The sequence below is a fragment of the Ambystoma mexicanum genome, chromosome 6p, assembly GCF_040938575.1.
Source record: "Ambystoma mexicanum isolate Mex_15411 chromosome 6p, UKY_AmexF1_1, whole genome shotgun sequence".
NCBI classification, from domain to species: domain Eukaryota; kingdom Metazoa; phylum Chordata; class Amphibia; order Caudata; family Ambystomatidae; genus Ambystoma; species Ambystoma mexicanum.
In genome coordinates this window covers 183,604,401-183,621,213 of record NC_090935.1, presented here as the reverse complement: position 1 = coordinate 183,621,213, position 16,813 = coordinate 183,604,401, and positions in this window count along the sequence as shown.

The following is a 16,813-nucleotide window of genomic DNA, read 5'->3' as shown; positions in this document are numbered from 1 at the left end:
CTTATCCCATCTAGTACAAAGACTGGCATAAAAGGCATTGGGAAACAATGCAAAAAACTGCCATTTAATTCAAGCCTCAACAAAGTTTGCAATACCATCACAAATGGAAACACCTCCCCAATCCCGCTAAACAATTGCTCCCCACCTTCTCCGGATGCTTGTGCAGCGCCTGGAGGGTCGCCAGCATGTTTTGAAGAGGCGTGTGACTGTCACCGTGGCTCCGGCGCCCTCTGCGACGAGGTGTTCGCCGAGGCTGTGGTCGGTGAGCAGCGCGGCCAGCGAGAGAAGCGGGCCGGGGGGGTTGTAGTCAGGGGCGTAGAAGAGCCGCCTGCGATCGCCGAGTCAATGGCGAGCATTTGCGCGGGCGTCGTCCATGTGGCTCCCCGCGGGAGAGAGGAGACGAGCTGTGATCCGTGCACGGAGCCCTTGTGCTCTGCCGCGGCCTCCCGGCCAGCTAAAGCGGATAGCCCTAAAGAGGCAAACGCTGAGCCCCGTAGTTGCGAGGGGTCGTGCAGCTCGTTACCAGGCGTGGGCGGAGTCATTCAGGAGCCCGAACTGGCTTCGTGTGCTGCAGACGCAGAGAGAGGAATTAACTCTCTTTCCATGTCCGGAGACGAGGAAAGCCAAAATGAAAGGCTCCCAGCTACAGAAAAGCACAGGCAAACAGGCCTAGCTGAAACAAATAACTTGACCTTTCAAATGTCTCCGGAGATAGCTCAAGCAGCCTCTCAACCCCCCCTCCAACAAATGTCCTAAACGATATTAAAGTGCCTGAATCTTCAAACGAAAACACACATCCTAAAGTTCCAAAAAAAAGTATCAGCATAAAAGTTGGCCACTGGTGCAGATGGTGGCAAAGATAAAGGACTGGAAGCTTACGGCCTGCAAAACCTGAAGAAGCAGACAAAAAAAAGGTGCTATTCTACATCAGAGATTGGCACTCTTAGATGGCACTTTAATGGAAAAATTGCCCATTAAAGCAAAATTGCAAATAGTGACAAAATCGAAATGACTAAAAAGAGCCACGAAGGTGCCAGTGCAAGAACCGCGCCAAAAGAAAGCCATACACCTTTCATAGGAAACGTGACCACTGAAATAACAGACGATGACCTATTAAACAATATAGTAGAGATCATAGACACAGAGGATAAATCCAACCATAGAAAAATTGAATGCTATGAATACTAACGCACAGAAAAGTGCAGTGAAAATAAATCAGAAAGAATCTACTCCAAAACGAAGCACAGACAATGAAGTAAATGATCCCTGGGCACCTAAGCGCCCTCGAATCTACTCACCAGAGAAAATCTCTCTGCACAATACACCGGAGGATCCTGCATATGATGTTAATAAAGAACCTTCGACTAGTGACACTGCAACTAAAATAATGCTCGAACTAGAAAATCACAGACAAAGGACTTTTGAAGAGAGAGAGATAAACAAAAATCGCGATCTGGAAATAAAAGCATTACAAGATCAAATTAAAAACTTCTTACCACACACAAAAAAAGGCCCAATAGAAACCATGACATCAGAGGACAATTCTTCATCCTCTTCAGAGTCCAGTCTAAATGAGAGCGATAGAAAGAAAAGAACAAATTTACAAAGACGTACAAACAGTACTATCCATGGATCAACAAATGAAGTGAGGTGGTTAAAAGAGACACAGGAAGCAATCATAGCATCTGTATCAATAACTTTGGCCCCTTTCCTAAAACTTTATGAAGCTTTAAATGAAAACCAACGAGACCAATCAACAATGATTGCTTTAATGATTAGCACAATGATTTACGTGGAATCAGTCATGGAGCAAATTAAAGAAAAGCAAAGTCGAGAGAAAGAAATGGACGGAGTGGTCCTTAAAACCTTGATTGATTTACTAAAAGAAGCTAAAACCGACAAACATCATTTCTTAGAAGGAATTCGAGAAATTGTTACAACTTTAGCCCCTCAATCAAAAAAGACTGAACCAAGACTGAGCCCCATGCGGCCTCGCACATGCGAAGAACATAGGGAGGCCCAATGTGCTCTACACATGACGGGACTTGAATCAATACATCCAGGAGCCTCTGACTTCGTGCCTCTGAATGCAAGAATAATCCTTACTCCAACACAAACTGAAATTGGCCAAAATACCACATCTGAGACTGCTGAAAAATCGACTGAAAATGGAGAGAAAGCAAAAACAAGTGCTTTCCCAATATTCGATCCAAATGCAAATAAGAAGTCAGAAGTAGTAAACACAAATAACACACAAAAGAAAAGCCAAAAACGTTTAAGTAAAACAAAAAATGTGACCAGCAAAGAAAAGAAGAAGCAATGTGGATCAAGGAGTTTTTTACGAAATGTAAAAGACATAGTGGAAAAAGAGCCGCTTAGCGCCGCCTCTTGCAGTAAACTCATAGAGTCACCTACCCAGCTGATCCCTGAAAAGATCCCAACAGTCTCTGTGTCATCAGAAGAAGACAGTTCACAAGACGGAAGTATACAAGAACTCCTAGACTGTTCGGTATACGATGATGAAAATGTCCAAACAGATGAAATACAGGAACGAGTGATCATGGATTTCAATGCATACGAAGCCAAAGAAGTAAGCATTGATCCCAAGGCACTTGATGAAGAAGATTTTCTAACCCTAAGCGATAAACTAAAAAAATGCACAGCTAAATACTTCGAATCAAAAGAACCGAAGGGATATTCTTCACAAAAAGAACTGCAATTCACCTTCCCGAAAAATGCACAACAAAATGATATAAGAAAGGAGCCATGGCCCCTGAATGGAAAACAAGGAAATTTCAGAAACACCGGCCTGAATTCCAAATGGATGAAGCAAAAACCAAAACCACCGAAAAACACGGTTGTAATAATTGAAAAAACGGTAAAAAATTTGGATGGACTGACATTATACCGATCAGCAATTATGAAACTTCTTCAATACATCCCTCAATTAAAAACAATAAAATCAGAAGAACTATTGTCAGTAAGCTTTCCGGACGAAGCGCGTGTTGACTTGGTAGAAATTGTGACGAACTCAGCGATACTTGCTTTGATTATGCTAGAGGCCTACGAGAATTTCAGAGCACTAGGATTTACGATCTCTGAACTAACTGTGATAGAATGAAGAGCCTGGAACCAGTGAAAAAAAAAAGAAAACCGTACACTTTGAGAGAACATTCTCTGGAGATGAAGGCTCGCACCTTATCAATTCGAGAATCAAAAATAGAAAGGCAAATCAAAGAGAGAATTATCAACATGACCAGAGTAACATGAGTGAAAATAAAAACAAATCAGGATTGACTATAGAACCACCATACAGTACAGTGATGGAAAATGGAAATAAAGAACAAATACAAATGTCCGTAGAATATGAGACATCATTACAGATATTTAAACAAAGCCTTAGAAAGTTACATGTATATGCCCCAGAAGTAGTGATACAAAAGAAACGTCTAAGGAAAGACATATGTGCATTAAAAAATGAAAAGAACAAAGACCTGAAAGAACTGATCCAAAAAAGAAAACAAAAATACAAAAACTGGCAGAAAGCCCACAAATCACAACTGCTCCAACAAGATGCTGAAACCATGCAGAAAGCAATATCTAATGCAAATAGTAGATCATTATGGGACCTGCTAAATGAGAAACAATCAATGGCAGCGCTCACAAATCCAATACCAGAAAATGTTTGGTCAGAACATTTCACAAAACTATTTAACGAGACAGAAACTCCGGATAAGGACAATATTAAAGAAGAACCACCATGCCCTTGGGAAATTGAATTCGATAAGGAAGAGATAAAGTCCTTGATTTTGAGAGCAAGCTCTTCAAGAGCCCCAGGTCCAGATGGCTTGTCAAATGCAGTGCTCAAAGAAGATCCAGAAAAATGGGCAACTTTCTGCGAAAGACTCTTTAAGAGAATTGTGAAGCAAGGCCAAATACCAAGATCATGGACGTTGGCTATCATCGTCCCTATTTTTAAAAAAGGTAATAGAATGGATCCTAAAAATTATCGACCAATTGCCCTGTTAGATTGTGTTGGGAAAATTTTTGCCACTATTTTGCTAAAACAACTAAAGACCTGGATAAAGGCCTCGAATACCTATGACAAAAGACAATCAGGCTTTGTCGAAAATGTGGGGTGCAATTTAAATCTCCTGATCCTAAGTCTGATGAAAAGAAGGGCCTACACAAATAAACAAAAACTGTATATAGCCAGTATAGATCTTCGACAAGCCTTCGATAGTGTGAACAGAAGTCGGCTCTGGGAAAAACTGGCCTCTAAAGGCTGCCCCTCTGATCTCTTGAAAGCGATCAAAGAACTGTACGCCAAAACTTCAATAAGAATTAAATTAGATCAAGGCGGAAACTTATCTGAGGATATAAAAACAGCAAAAGACCTTAAACAAGGATGCCCGCTAGCAGCCACTTTATTCTGCTTCTATATCGAAGATCTGCAACAATGCTTTGAAAACATCAGGACTTTTCCACCGAGATTAAACTGTAAACCAGTCAACCATCTGCTCTATGCTGACGACCTGATAATCTTAGACCATACACAAATTGGTCTGCAACGTGCATTAAATCAGGTTGAAAAATACATAGAAATTAATGACCTAGAAATAAATGCAGATAAAACCGAAATACTAAAAATCGGTGATAAAAGATGGAAAAAGACCAAAAATGAAGAATGGAAAGTGAACGAAATCTGGATAAAACCATGTGATGAAATGAGATACTTGGGTTTACAAATAAGCGGAATAAAAAATGAAGAACCCTGGAAAAAGATGCTAAAGATAAAAATTAAACAGCTAACAGCCCAAGCAATCATCATCAACAAAAGATACGGAAAATTCTCCCTCTGTCCAGTGATAACATTCTATAAGCTCAAAGTAATTCCTACACTAATATATGGAGCAGAAACTGGTACAAATATCCCAGAGAAATTCTGGACCACTCTAGAAGGTCTTTTTTGGAAAACCGTCCTCCCGATACCAAAAGCGATCCCAATCTTGGTAATTCGCCATGAACTAGGCCTAACATCAATATACATACACATCCGGTACAATCAACTGATGCTGTATAGAAAAACAATGATTAATTTGACACCTCCCCAATTTGAAATACTGGGCAAATCCAACAACTATGAAGAAAAAGTAGTAGAAGATTGGAAAAATGGAAACGAACAAACCCTGACAGAATTTGGCATTAAAACCCAAACACTAGCGGAGAAACCAACAGCTGTAAAAAGAGCGCTTTGGGCTGAGGACTGGACGAATACTGAAATGAAACGAGCTTTGTCAAAAACACATACACTTCTGAAATCCAATTGTGGTGTGATGTCTATCTTACCAGACTATTTGAAAAAGTTCCCAAATTCGAAACAAAGGGATCTGTTATTACGTTTCAGACTGAATATTCTACAAAACAAGACAACAAAAGCAAGATATACGAAAGAGGAAATATGTACAAAATGCAGACTGTGCAAAAGAAGCGAAGAATCTCTAATTCATTTAGTGTTATTTTGCACAGAATTAAGAGACCTGTGAAACTTGTTTCTAGCAAGCAACATCTCTGACTTATGCGATCTAGATGCGGAGAAATGGTGGAGTCTAATCTACAGTTGCCAATCCACAAAAATAAACTTTGCAACGGTCAAATTTTTAGAAAATACCCTAAAAAGGCTAGACCATATCGATGAGGGAAACACATCATAAACAATGAATTTGAACGACTGAAAGGATGTGTTGAGTTAATGTTAGATATTGCCTTGTTACTCCAAACATTGATCTAATAATTTTATCTTAATTAATATTAATGTCAATCGAAATCTATTTTAAGTACTCCACTCGAATCCGAATGGGGGGTTTAAATTAATTCAGCTTCCCTGGTTTTTCTAGTTATTCTTGAGATAATTTTTAGTTATTTTTTTGCTATCTCTTACCTTTTACTTATTCCTTGGACCGTTGCTTTGTCGAGTTTGATGTGATCTCATTACGACAGATCTCTTCATGATACGCAATGTTTTACTGATGTGAAAGGTTTGAAATAAACCAAATACACTTAAAAAAAAAAATAAATAAAAAAAAAAATAAACACACTGTAGAAGATGTTTAGAAAGAACATTATCTGTATTTGTTGTAGAAGAACGAGTTGACTTTGTTTGTAGACACTGTGTTGGATTTTATAATCAAACACATATTCCACCCAGAAGTGTCTTAAACAATATGGTAGTGACTGATATCGCTCTTGTGCTTCAGAAATTGAACATGTTTGAAGTGATGGCATTGCAAACTGTTAATATTTTCAAGTTATTGTTAGACTGAAAACAAAGATGTTAAATAAGCCTAAGAAGTCATTATTGCAAGGTGTGAGAGGCACAGTTGTGTATTTATCCCAGAATTTGAAAGAAAATGTTAATACTCTAGGAGTGAAGCATGACATTGCAGATTCTTCGTTTGTTTTAGTAAATGGTGTTGCCACTATATATAAGAGAATTTGACAACAGCTTATCGGTTTTGGAAATGTGAAAAATGCATTGATGTTTCTATTGGAGCACAATGACTTATAAAAAGGCAGCCTGACTGTACCAGACTTGTCTATGCTTGATGTCGAGTCAACAAACAAAAGCAGTGAAGGTCAGTTTCAGTGTCTATCTGTTGCAGAAGGGAATAGTTTGTATGACCATTACACTTTTCATCCTCTACACTCACGTGAAGTCACAGGCACAGTTTAGAAATGTATCAAATGAAAGCAATGAAAGGTGCACCGCTTAGTATCTGAGAAAAGACCTTAGAAGCCTGTTGTTTTCCTATGTTTTTTGCAACAAGTACTGGAGGGAGATTGGATGATTAGAAGGTGCAAATCTCTACTTAAGAATATCATTGTACAAGAATGTATTCAGAAGAATCACGATTCTGAACCAATGTTGAATATATTTTTTCACATATTGTATGAAAGTGAATTTTCAACATTGTGTTATGCTGTTGGTTATACACTTGAGACCGGAACTAGATTTCAAAATCTTTCTGAATGTGAGATGCTGCAACAGGTGAAAGAAAAAAAAAGTTTTAGAGGGCAAACTTATGAATATTCCTGCTACAATGAGGGGAACTAAATAATATTGGTATATGAGAGACTCTGAGGTTAGATGCATGATTAGACACTTGCAGGCCGATTCATGGAATAAATGTGCGCCGAAAATTCCGGCGCAGAGGGGCCTATACGTGCGCTGCGCCGAAAAATAGCGAAAAGCGCAGGGAAACCAGCGCACGTCGATTCATGGAAGTCCGTGCGTAAGAAAAGCATAGGACGTGCGCTGAAAAAGTGCGCGGCGCACGCTGGCGCACAGGTCAACCAACGGCGTGCGCCACGGCCACTGCGCTATCACTCCGAGCGCAGCGCACAGCTCTAAAGTAGGCGGAACACAGGGCGGGACACTCGGAATGGGGAATAAAATGGGGCACAACACTCGGAATGGGGAAGAATGTGGGCGGCACGGGGAAGTACAGGAGGCAAGTGCGCGGAACGCCCACACGCTCTCCGGCAACACGTATTCATGGATTCGAACAGGGCAAAACAGCGCTCGATCAAACCAGCGCACAGGCCCAAAAACGTACGCCACAAGTAAGCAGGCGGTAGCGTCCCGACGCACTTAACGAAAGTGCGCCAAAATCTGCGCCAACAAATACCACCCACATACAGCAATGGGCCATACCGTGACCCCAAAGGAAAAATGAGGTGCAAAGGTGTACGCCATTAACACGGACACCCACTGTTCAACAATTCGCGCGTGTGTGTACAACGGGTTGCGCGAGAAGTCACTCGCGCGATTGCCCTGGGTACGTGTATCCCGGGGTGCGGGGAAGTCCCACACGCGATTGCCCTGGCCACGTCGATATCAGGGGTGCGTGTGAAGTTCCACACGCGAAAAGCCAGGGTACGTCAATTACAGGGGTGCGCGGGAAGTTTCACACGTGAAAAGCTAGGCTACGGGAATTCCAGGGGTGCGCGTGAAATCCTACACGCGAAAAACTAGGGTACGTCATTTACAGGGGTGCGCGGGAAGTTTCACACGCGAATAGGCTGGGCGCGTGTATTACAGGGGTGCGCGGGAAGTCTCACACGCGATTACAGCAGGGTACTTGTATTTCAGGGGTGCGTGGGAATTTCCACACGCGAATAGGCTGGGCGCGTGTATTTCAGGGGTGCGCGGGAAGTCCCACACGCGAAAAGCCAGGGTACGTCCATTACAGGGGTGCGTGGGAAGTTTCACACGTGAAAAGCTAGGCTACGGGAATTGCAGGGGTGCGCGGGAAGTCCCACACGCGAAAAGCCAGGGTACGTCCATTACAGGGGTGCGCGTGAAGTTTCACACGCAAAAAGCTAGGCTACGGGAATTGCAGGGGTGCGCGGGAAGTCCCACACGCGAAAAGCCAGGGTACGTCCATTACAGGGGTGCGCAGGAAGTCCCACACGCGATTACAGCAGGGTACGTGTATTTCAGGGGTGCGCGGGAATTTCCACACGCGAATAGGCTGGGCGCGTGTATTTCAGGGGTGCGCGGGAAGTCCCACACGCGATTACAGCAGGGTACGTGTATTTCAGGGGTGCGCGGGAATTTCCACACGCGAATAGCCTGGGCGCGTGTATTTCAGGGGTGCGCGGGAATTATCACACGCGATTTGGCTTGGTACGTGTATTACAGGGGTGCGTGCGAAGTTACACACGCGATTAGGCTGGGTGGGTCCTGTCACCCTCGACGGCCCCTGCAGGCAGCCCACAAAACAGGGGACTACCCTGCACACCTGCTCATGTCTCCCACCACCCCCACCCCCCACCATCCAGGGGCAGCCTCCACCAGGCCCCCACTCATGTCTCCCACCACCCCCACCCCCCACCATCCAGGGGCACCCTCCACCAGGCCCCCACTCATGTCACCCACCACCCCCACCCCCCCGCCACCAGGGGCACCCTCCACCAGGCCCCCACTCATGTCTCCCACCACCCCCACCCCCCCCGCCACCAGGGGCAGCCTCCACCAGGCCCCCACCCATGTCTCCCACCACCCCCACCCCCCAGCAGTGCAGGGGCACCCTCCACCAGGCCCCCACTCATGTCTCCCACCACCCCCACCCCCAGCAGTGCAGGGGCAGCCTCCACCAGGCCCCCACCCATGTCCCCTATCACCCCCACCCCCCAGCAGTGCAGGGGCACCCTCCACCAGGCCCCCACTCATGTCTCCCACCACCCCCACCCCCCAGCAGTGCAGGGTCAACCTCCACCAGGCCCCCACTCATGTCCCCCTGCACCCCCACCCCCCAGCAGTGCAGGGGCACCCTCCACCAGGCCCCCACTCATGTCACCCACCACCCCCACCCCTCCAGTCACCATGTGCACCCTCCACCAGGCCCCCACTCATGTCTCCCACCACCCCCACCCCCCCGCCACCAGGGACACCCTCACCAGGCCCCCACTCATGTCACCCACCACCCCCACCCCCCCGCCACCAGGGGCACCCTCCACCAGGCCCCCACTCATGTCCCCCTGCACCCCCACCCCCCAGCAGTGCAGGGGCACCCTCCACCAGGCCCCCACTCATGTCTCCCACCACCCCCACCCCCCCGCCACCAGGGGCACCCTCCACCAGGCCCCCACTCATGTCCCCCTGCACCCCCACCCCCCAGCAGTGCAGGGGCACCCTCCACCAGGCCCCCACTCATGTCTCCCACCACCCCCACCCCCCCGCCACCAGGGGCAGCCTCCACCAGGCCCCCACTCATGTCTCCCACCACCCCCACCCTCCCGCCACCAGGGGCAGCCTCCACCAGGCCCTCACCCATGCCCCCCACCACCCCCACCCCCCCCGCCACCAGGGGCAGCCTCCACCAGGCCCCCACTCATGTCTCCCACCACCCCCACCCTCCCGCCACCAGGGGCAGCCTCCACCAGGCCCCCACCCATGTCTCCCACCACCCCCACCCCCCAACAGTGCAGGGGCACCCTCCACCAGGCCCCCACTCATGTCTCCCACCACCCCCACCCCCCAGCAGTGCAGGGGCAGCCTCCACCAGGCCCCCACCCATGTCCCCTATCACCCCCACCCCCCAGCAGTGCAGGGGCAGCCTCCACCAGGCCCCCACTCATGTCCCCTATCACCCCCACCCCCCGCCACCAGGGGCACCCTCCACCAGGCCCCCCCTCATGTCTCCCACCACCCCCACCCCCCCGCCACCAGGGGCAGCCTCCACCAGGCCCCCACCCATGTCTCCCACCACCCCCACCCCCCAGCAGTGCAGGGGCACCCTCCACCAGGCCCCCACTCATGTCTCCCACCACCCCCACCCCCCAGCAGTGCAGGGGCAGCCTCCACCAGGCCCCCACCCATGTCCCCTATCACCCCCACCCCCCAGCAGTGCAGGGGCACCCTCCACCAGGCCCCCACCCATGCCCCCCACCACCCCCACCCCCCCGCCACCAGGGGCAGCCTCCACCAGGCCCCCACTCATGTCTCCCACCACCCCCACCCTCCCGCCACCAGGGGCAGCCTCCACCAGGCCCCCCCCATGCCCCCCACCACCCCCACCCCCCCGCCACCAGGGGCAGCCTCCACCAGGCCCCCACTCATGTCTACCACCACCCCCACCCCCCCGCAGTCAGGGGCACCTGCCAGAAGGCCCCCACCCATGTCTACCACCCCCCCCCCGCAGTCAGGGGCACCTACCAGAAGGCCCCCACCCATGTACCATCCATGTCCACCTTCACCTGGGTCACAACCCCACACAATCATGACCGTAATGGACAGTCTGCCCTGCAAGAATTCCCAAACAACTATCCCATCCACCCACATATCAAACACAATGACATGTGACACACCCAATGTAAATCATATGCATGAACACATGTCTGTCACACACAGATGTTGCAAGTGAATGTCCAAACACCCCACATGTCATGCATGAAAGCAATGAGATGATACAACACATTGAAGGATCAAATGAAAATGTATTAAAAATAAACAAGGATGGTAAAAATAAAAAATAACAATAAACAAGCAATGCAAACTAAATAATAAAAAAGTACAACCAAAAAAATCAGGAACACTAATTAACAAAAATAAAGTAAAACAGGGGTCCAAAGTCAAAGTCCAAAATTAAATCCAAGTACAAATGAAAGAAGAAACACATTGCCTCATGTGAAAAATTAAAATAAATATTAACATCCCTCAAACTATCAACATGATGATCCGGGTCCATGAGCCCTAATAAATGAAACCTAACTATTTACACTAAGTAAGAAAATGTCTACATACAAAAATGTGGTGCATTGTCCTTTGGCAACCAAATAATAACATTAAAACAAAGGAAACCTAACTACAAGTAAACTACAGAACTATATACAAAGGCGGCGGGCAAGTCCTGCAGCTCACTGATTGTTGTTCCGGGCCAGGGCATCATCGAACTCCCGCTCGATGTCCCGGAGGCGGCCCCGTTCCACAGCCCCGAGGGTCCGCAGGGACGCCGATGTACCCACCTCCAACTCCCTGCGGATGGCCTCGAGGCACTCGGCCCGCCTCAGGGCCCTCAGCATGGAGTTCTCCGCCCTGACCATAGCGAGCCGCGCCTCTTCCGCCCGCCGCCGCTCCGCATCTATGGCATGGCCCAACCGCTGCCACACGGAAGCCACTTGACGTCCAGGGTCCTCCTGCCCTCCGGCTGATGCCTGCCCCTCTGATGGTGATGGCCCCGAGCCATCAAGGCTCCCACCTTCTTCCTCCTGCTGCTGACGTGCTGGTGCCGGTGCCCTGACACCTGCTGCCTGCACATCCTCCATTGTTTGGGGTGCTGTTGTTGCGGTGGCCACCCCTGCTGGAACTGAAGACTCCCGACTGGAAGAACACCACTCCACAGCCCAGCCCCAGGACCAAGTTGCCCACCCACTCCTGCCTCTGGGGTTGCCATGTCGGGCACTGAAACATCTGGCACCACTGGCAACCCCCAGCCAGAGAGGCAGAGGGGCCCCAGCTTCAGTGTCACCGAGGTTGGGGTCCTGGTGGAGTGAGTCCTGGGGCAGTATGATGCCCTCTTCGGAAGTAGCCGCGCCAACTATGAAGGACGGACTCGGATCTGGGACGACATCGTGACTGCCATCAACGCGGAGGGGGTGGCAGTCCGCGACAACCCACATGTCAGGAAGCGTTGGGAGGACTGCAGGTCCAGGACCCTCTCAAAGGCCCGGCGCCTCGTGGAGGGGGGCCGGGGCCACATGAGTTCGATCCAAATGAGGGTCCTGGCACGCATACACCCAGCGCTCCACTCCCAGGTCCTTGAGAGGGAGACCCGTCTGGAGTTGAGCGGTAAGTGTGCAGGCATTGCTGTGTGAGACAGTGCATGTTGAAGTGTGCTGGTTGTGTGATGCTGTATGTGTGGAATGGGCCTTGTAGGCATGTATGTGTGCAGTGTTGTCATGGCGATGCATGTGCGACCAGTAATTTGTGGATCACATGGTTGTTGTATGTGTTGCTATGCAACCTGAGGAGGCCTATGCAGATTGGACACATGTGAGCATGCAAGTGTATGTTCGTGGACATGGGTGTGGGTGAGGGATGGATGCTGATGCCAGGTACATGTATGGTGTCGAGGTCGGTGTGCTTGACCTGCATGTCTGTGACTTTTGAATGGCATGGATGCATGACACATGTCTGTGACACTGTACAGATTCACTGATGCTGCCTAATCATCCTTGTATCCACTGTGTTTGTGATGTACGAGGCCACATGGATGTGACAGAGGTGAAGTGTGTGCGTGTGATTTGCATGACCAATGATGCATGTGAGTTCCATGACATCGTACTTTAGAAGAGTGCAGTGGACATGTATGTTGATGTGCATGCCATGGACCATGGGTGTTGCGTGTGTGTATTGCCTGACCCATGTGTTGTGGAGGGACATGATAGAAGTGTACTTTACCATTGCCAGTCATCTGATATTGCTTCCTGTGTAGGGGACCATTGTACAGTGCCCTGATGCTTGTGTTCTATGTCTCCCTCTATGCAGCGGCTAGTGATGGAGAGGGCGGAGACGGCGCTGTGGAGGTAGACGGCGGGGATGCCCCCACGGCTGCGGCGGAAGGGGTGGGTGAGCCCCCACAGGGGACAGCTACAGCGGAAGAGGGCAAGGAGCCATCCAGGTTGGTGGTTTCTACAGAGAAGGAGGCGGCCGAGACTGAGGCACACCTGAGGCCTGGTGGGGGCATCCCTGCTGGTGCAAGTGGTGCAGTCCAGGGCCAGGGGCAGGAGGCAGCACAGGTCACCGTGGAGGTGCCTGTGCATGTCGCTGTCCCTGACCCTGTGAGTGCACCACCATGCACCAGCATGGATGCCCCGTCCCAGGCCCGTCCGCAGGTGGAGGGGGTGTCTATGTCATCTGACTCCCCTCCACCTGCGGACGAGGGGACCCGTGGGCGCATGGAAAAGGTCCTGATTGGGGTCGCGTTGCGCACGGGGGTCATTCGTGATGACGTGCGTGCTTCCCGGGAGGAGCACGCACATCATCACGAAGAGCACCGTGCCGACGTGGCCCAGTTGGGATCTGCCATTGGCGCGGGTTTTCTGCAGGTGATGGCCAATGTGTCGGGCATCTCCTCCTCTGTGGAAAGTATGCGCCGGTCGTTCTCCTTGCCGTCTTCCGGCCCAGTTGACACCAGGGCCCCCTGTGGACCTGCCCCGACCAATGCAGCCGGCTCAGTGGGGATCCCATCCCTGCCACAGTCGGGAGTCGGTGGTCCAGCTGGTGTGGACACCATGGCAACTGGACCCCTGCAGGTGGAGGATGTGCCGGCATCATCAGGCAGGGCACGTGCACGACGGCGTCGGTGGATACCATCAGCCTGGATGCCGTCGTGCTGGCAGATGCAGTGGCTGCAGAGGCAGCGGCAGCGACGTGGGAGGCGTCATGGCTCGGGGCCATCAACATCGGAGGGGCAGCCATCGGCTGGAGGGCAGGAGGACCCTGGACAGAATGTGTCTTCCGTGTGGCAGCGGTTAGGCCACGCAATAGATGCGGAGAGGCGGCGGGCAGAAGAGGGGCGGCTCGCTATGGTCAGGGCGGTGGACTCCATGCAGAGGGCCCTGAGGCGTGCCGAGTGCCTCAAGGAGATCCGCAGGGGCTTGGAGGTGGACACTGCGTCAGCCCTGCGGGCCCTCGGGGCCATTGAGGATGAACGCCTCGGGGAGATAGAAAGGGAGTTCAATAATGCCCTGGCCCATAACATCTCTCAGTGAGCCGCAGGACTGGCCCGCCGCCTTTGTATATAGTTATGTAGATAGTAGGTTTCCTTTATTTTTATTTATTATTTGGGTTGATTGGACAATGGCCCACGTTTTTTGTATATAGTTAGCATTAGTTAGGTTTTGGGTAGGTTTCATTTTATGGTTTTTAGGGATATTGGACCCGGACAATCATCTTTGTACATAGTTTGTGGATATTTTCGATTTTATTATTTGGACCATGGGGCAATGTGTTTGTTTTTGATTTCCATTTTGATTGACTTTGCACCCGTTCTTTTGGATTTCACCTTTCATTAGATTTTTTTTGTTTTTTACCTGTTACTTTGTGTATTCATTTAGGTGTTTCTTTTTTTTTCCTTCTTACATTTTAATACATTGTTCTTTTGATTCTATTGTGTGGACTTCTCTCATTGGTTTGTTGACTGTCACAATCTGGGTTTTCACAGTCATGTGTTGCCATTGTGTGAGTCTGACGGACTTGGACTCATGCGCATACTGCTCATTGGTTGTGTATCATGTAATGGGTATTTGATTTTTGAATGGATGTGTACCTTGGATGTGTGTATGGACTGGGGTGACATGGGGTGGGATGTGGTTGCCCATGGGATCCTGGGATCTGTATTGTGATTTCCTATTGGCAGGGGAACATCTGTGTGGGCCTGGTGGAGGGTGCCCCACAGTGCTGGGGGGTGGGTGTGGTGGGAGGCATGAGTGGGACATAAGTGGGGGCCTGCTGGCAGGTGCCCCACAGTGCTGGGGGGTGGGTGTGGTGGGAGGCATGAGTGGGACATAAGTGGGGGCCTGCTGGCAGGTGCCCCACAGTGCTGGGGGGTGGGTGTGGTGGGAGGCATGAGTGGGACATAAGTGGGGGCCTGCTGGCAGGTGCCCCACAGTGCTGGGGGGTGGGGGTGGTGGGAGGCATGAGTGGAACATGGGTGGGGGCCTGGTGGAGGGTGCCCCATGACTGCTGGGGGGTGGGGGTGGTGGGAGACATGGGTGGGGGCCTGGTGGAGGGTGCCCCATGACTGCTGGGGGGTGGGAGTCATGAGCAGGTGTGCAGGGTAATCCCCTGTGGTGTGGACTGCATGCAGGGGACGTGGAGGCTGTACAGGGAAGACCTGTGAAGACCCAACGATCGGAGTAGCGTGTTCAACTATCCACGCCCCCCTGAAATGGACGTAGCCTGGGATTTCGCGTGTGAAACTTCCCCGCGCACCCCTGTAATGGACGTACCCTGGCTTTTCGCGTGTGGGACTTCCCGCGCACCCCTGCAATTCCCGTAGCCTAGCTTTTCGCGTGTGAAACTTCACGCGCACCCCTGTAATGGACGTACCCTGGCTTTTCACGTGTGGGACTTCCCGCGCACCCCTGGAATTCCCGTAGCCTAGCTTTTCGCGTGTGAAACTTCCCGCGCACCCCTGTAATGGACGTACCCTGGCTTTTCGCGTGTGGGACTTCCCGCGCACCCCTGCAATTCCCGTAGCCTAGCTTTTCGCGTGTGAAACTTCACGCGCACCCCTGTAATGGACGTACCCTGGCTTTTCGCGTGTGGGACTTCCCGCGCACCCCTGGAATTCCCGTAGCCTAGCTTTTCGCGTGTGAAACTTCCCGCGCACCCCTGTAATGGACGTACCCTGGCTTTTCGCGTGTGAAACTTCCCGCGCACCCCTGAAATGGACGTAGCCTGGGATTTGACGTGTGAAACTTCCCGCGCACCCTTGAAAATCGCATGGGCCGCTTGCCGTGATGGTCCAGGGTTAGCGCAGCCCCTTGCGCTGGTTTGTGATTTTTATGAGATTTCCCAGCGCAAGGGGCGTTCCTGGGGGCGTAACTGGCGCTGCAGCGAGTCGCTGCACCACTGTGCGCCACGGCTGCCTGGGGAAGCTAAAATCCATGAATACGCTGTGCGCCGGATTCGGTTTTGGCGCACGCGGCTGGCGCAGACTATCGCACGCGCACGCTGTGCGCCAGCCGCGTGCGCTACTTGTGCGCTGAATTCTATGAATTACCCTGTTGGTATCTCCAACCTGCTTTGTGACTTTAAGTTGCGCTGAGTATGGTTGGGATGATACTGTGGACTCTGTAAACTAATGCATAGAAGGACAATATAGAACACATGACACCAGGAGAATTGTGTTCTGTGGACCCTGTAAGTGTATCACGTTTTTTTATCACAGATTTTTTCCATGTTACACTTTATATGTAATAAAGAAAATGGTTCACTAGGCCCTGTAGAACATTTCTTTGGAGGAAAGATTAACAGGCACGTGGGGTTCCATATATACATATGCTGTTGTGGATTAGCTCCTCAGCTTGGTAAGTAAAGTGATGGCTGTGTGTGATATGTTACTTGTTCTTTACCAGTTCAGCGCATAAATGCTGATCTACATGGTGGAAAGGTTTCAAAATCATTCATGTGGAAAGTACTGTCAAAGAAATACAGTGTACATTTGGCTTCCCAAGGATTGTGACACCAGTTGCTCGAGTGAATAGTTTAATGTCATCTGTTTAACACCATGTTACTGGTAAG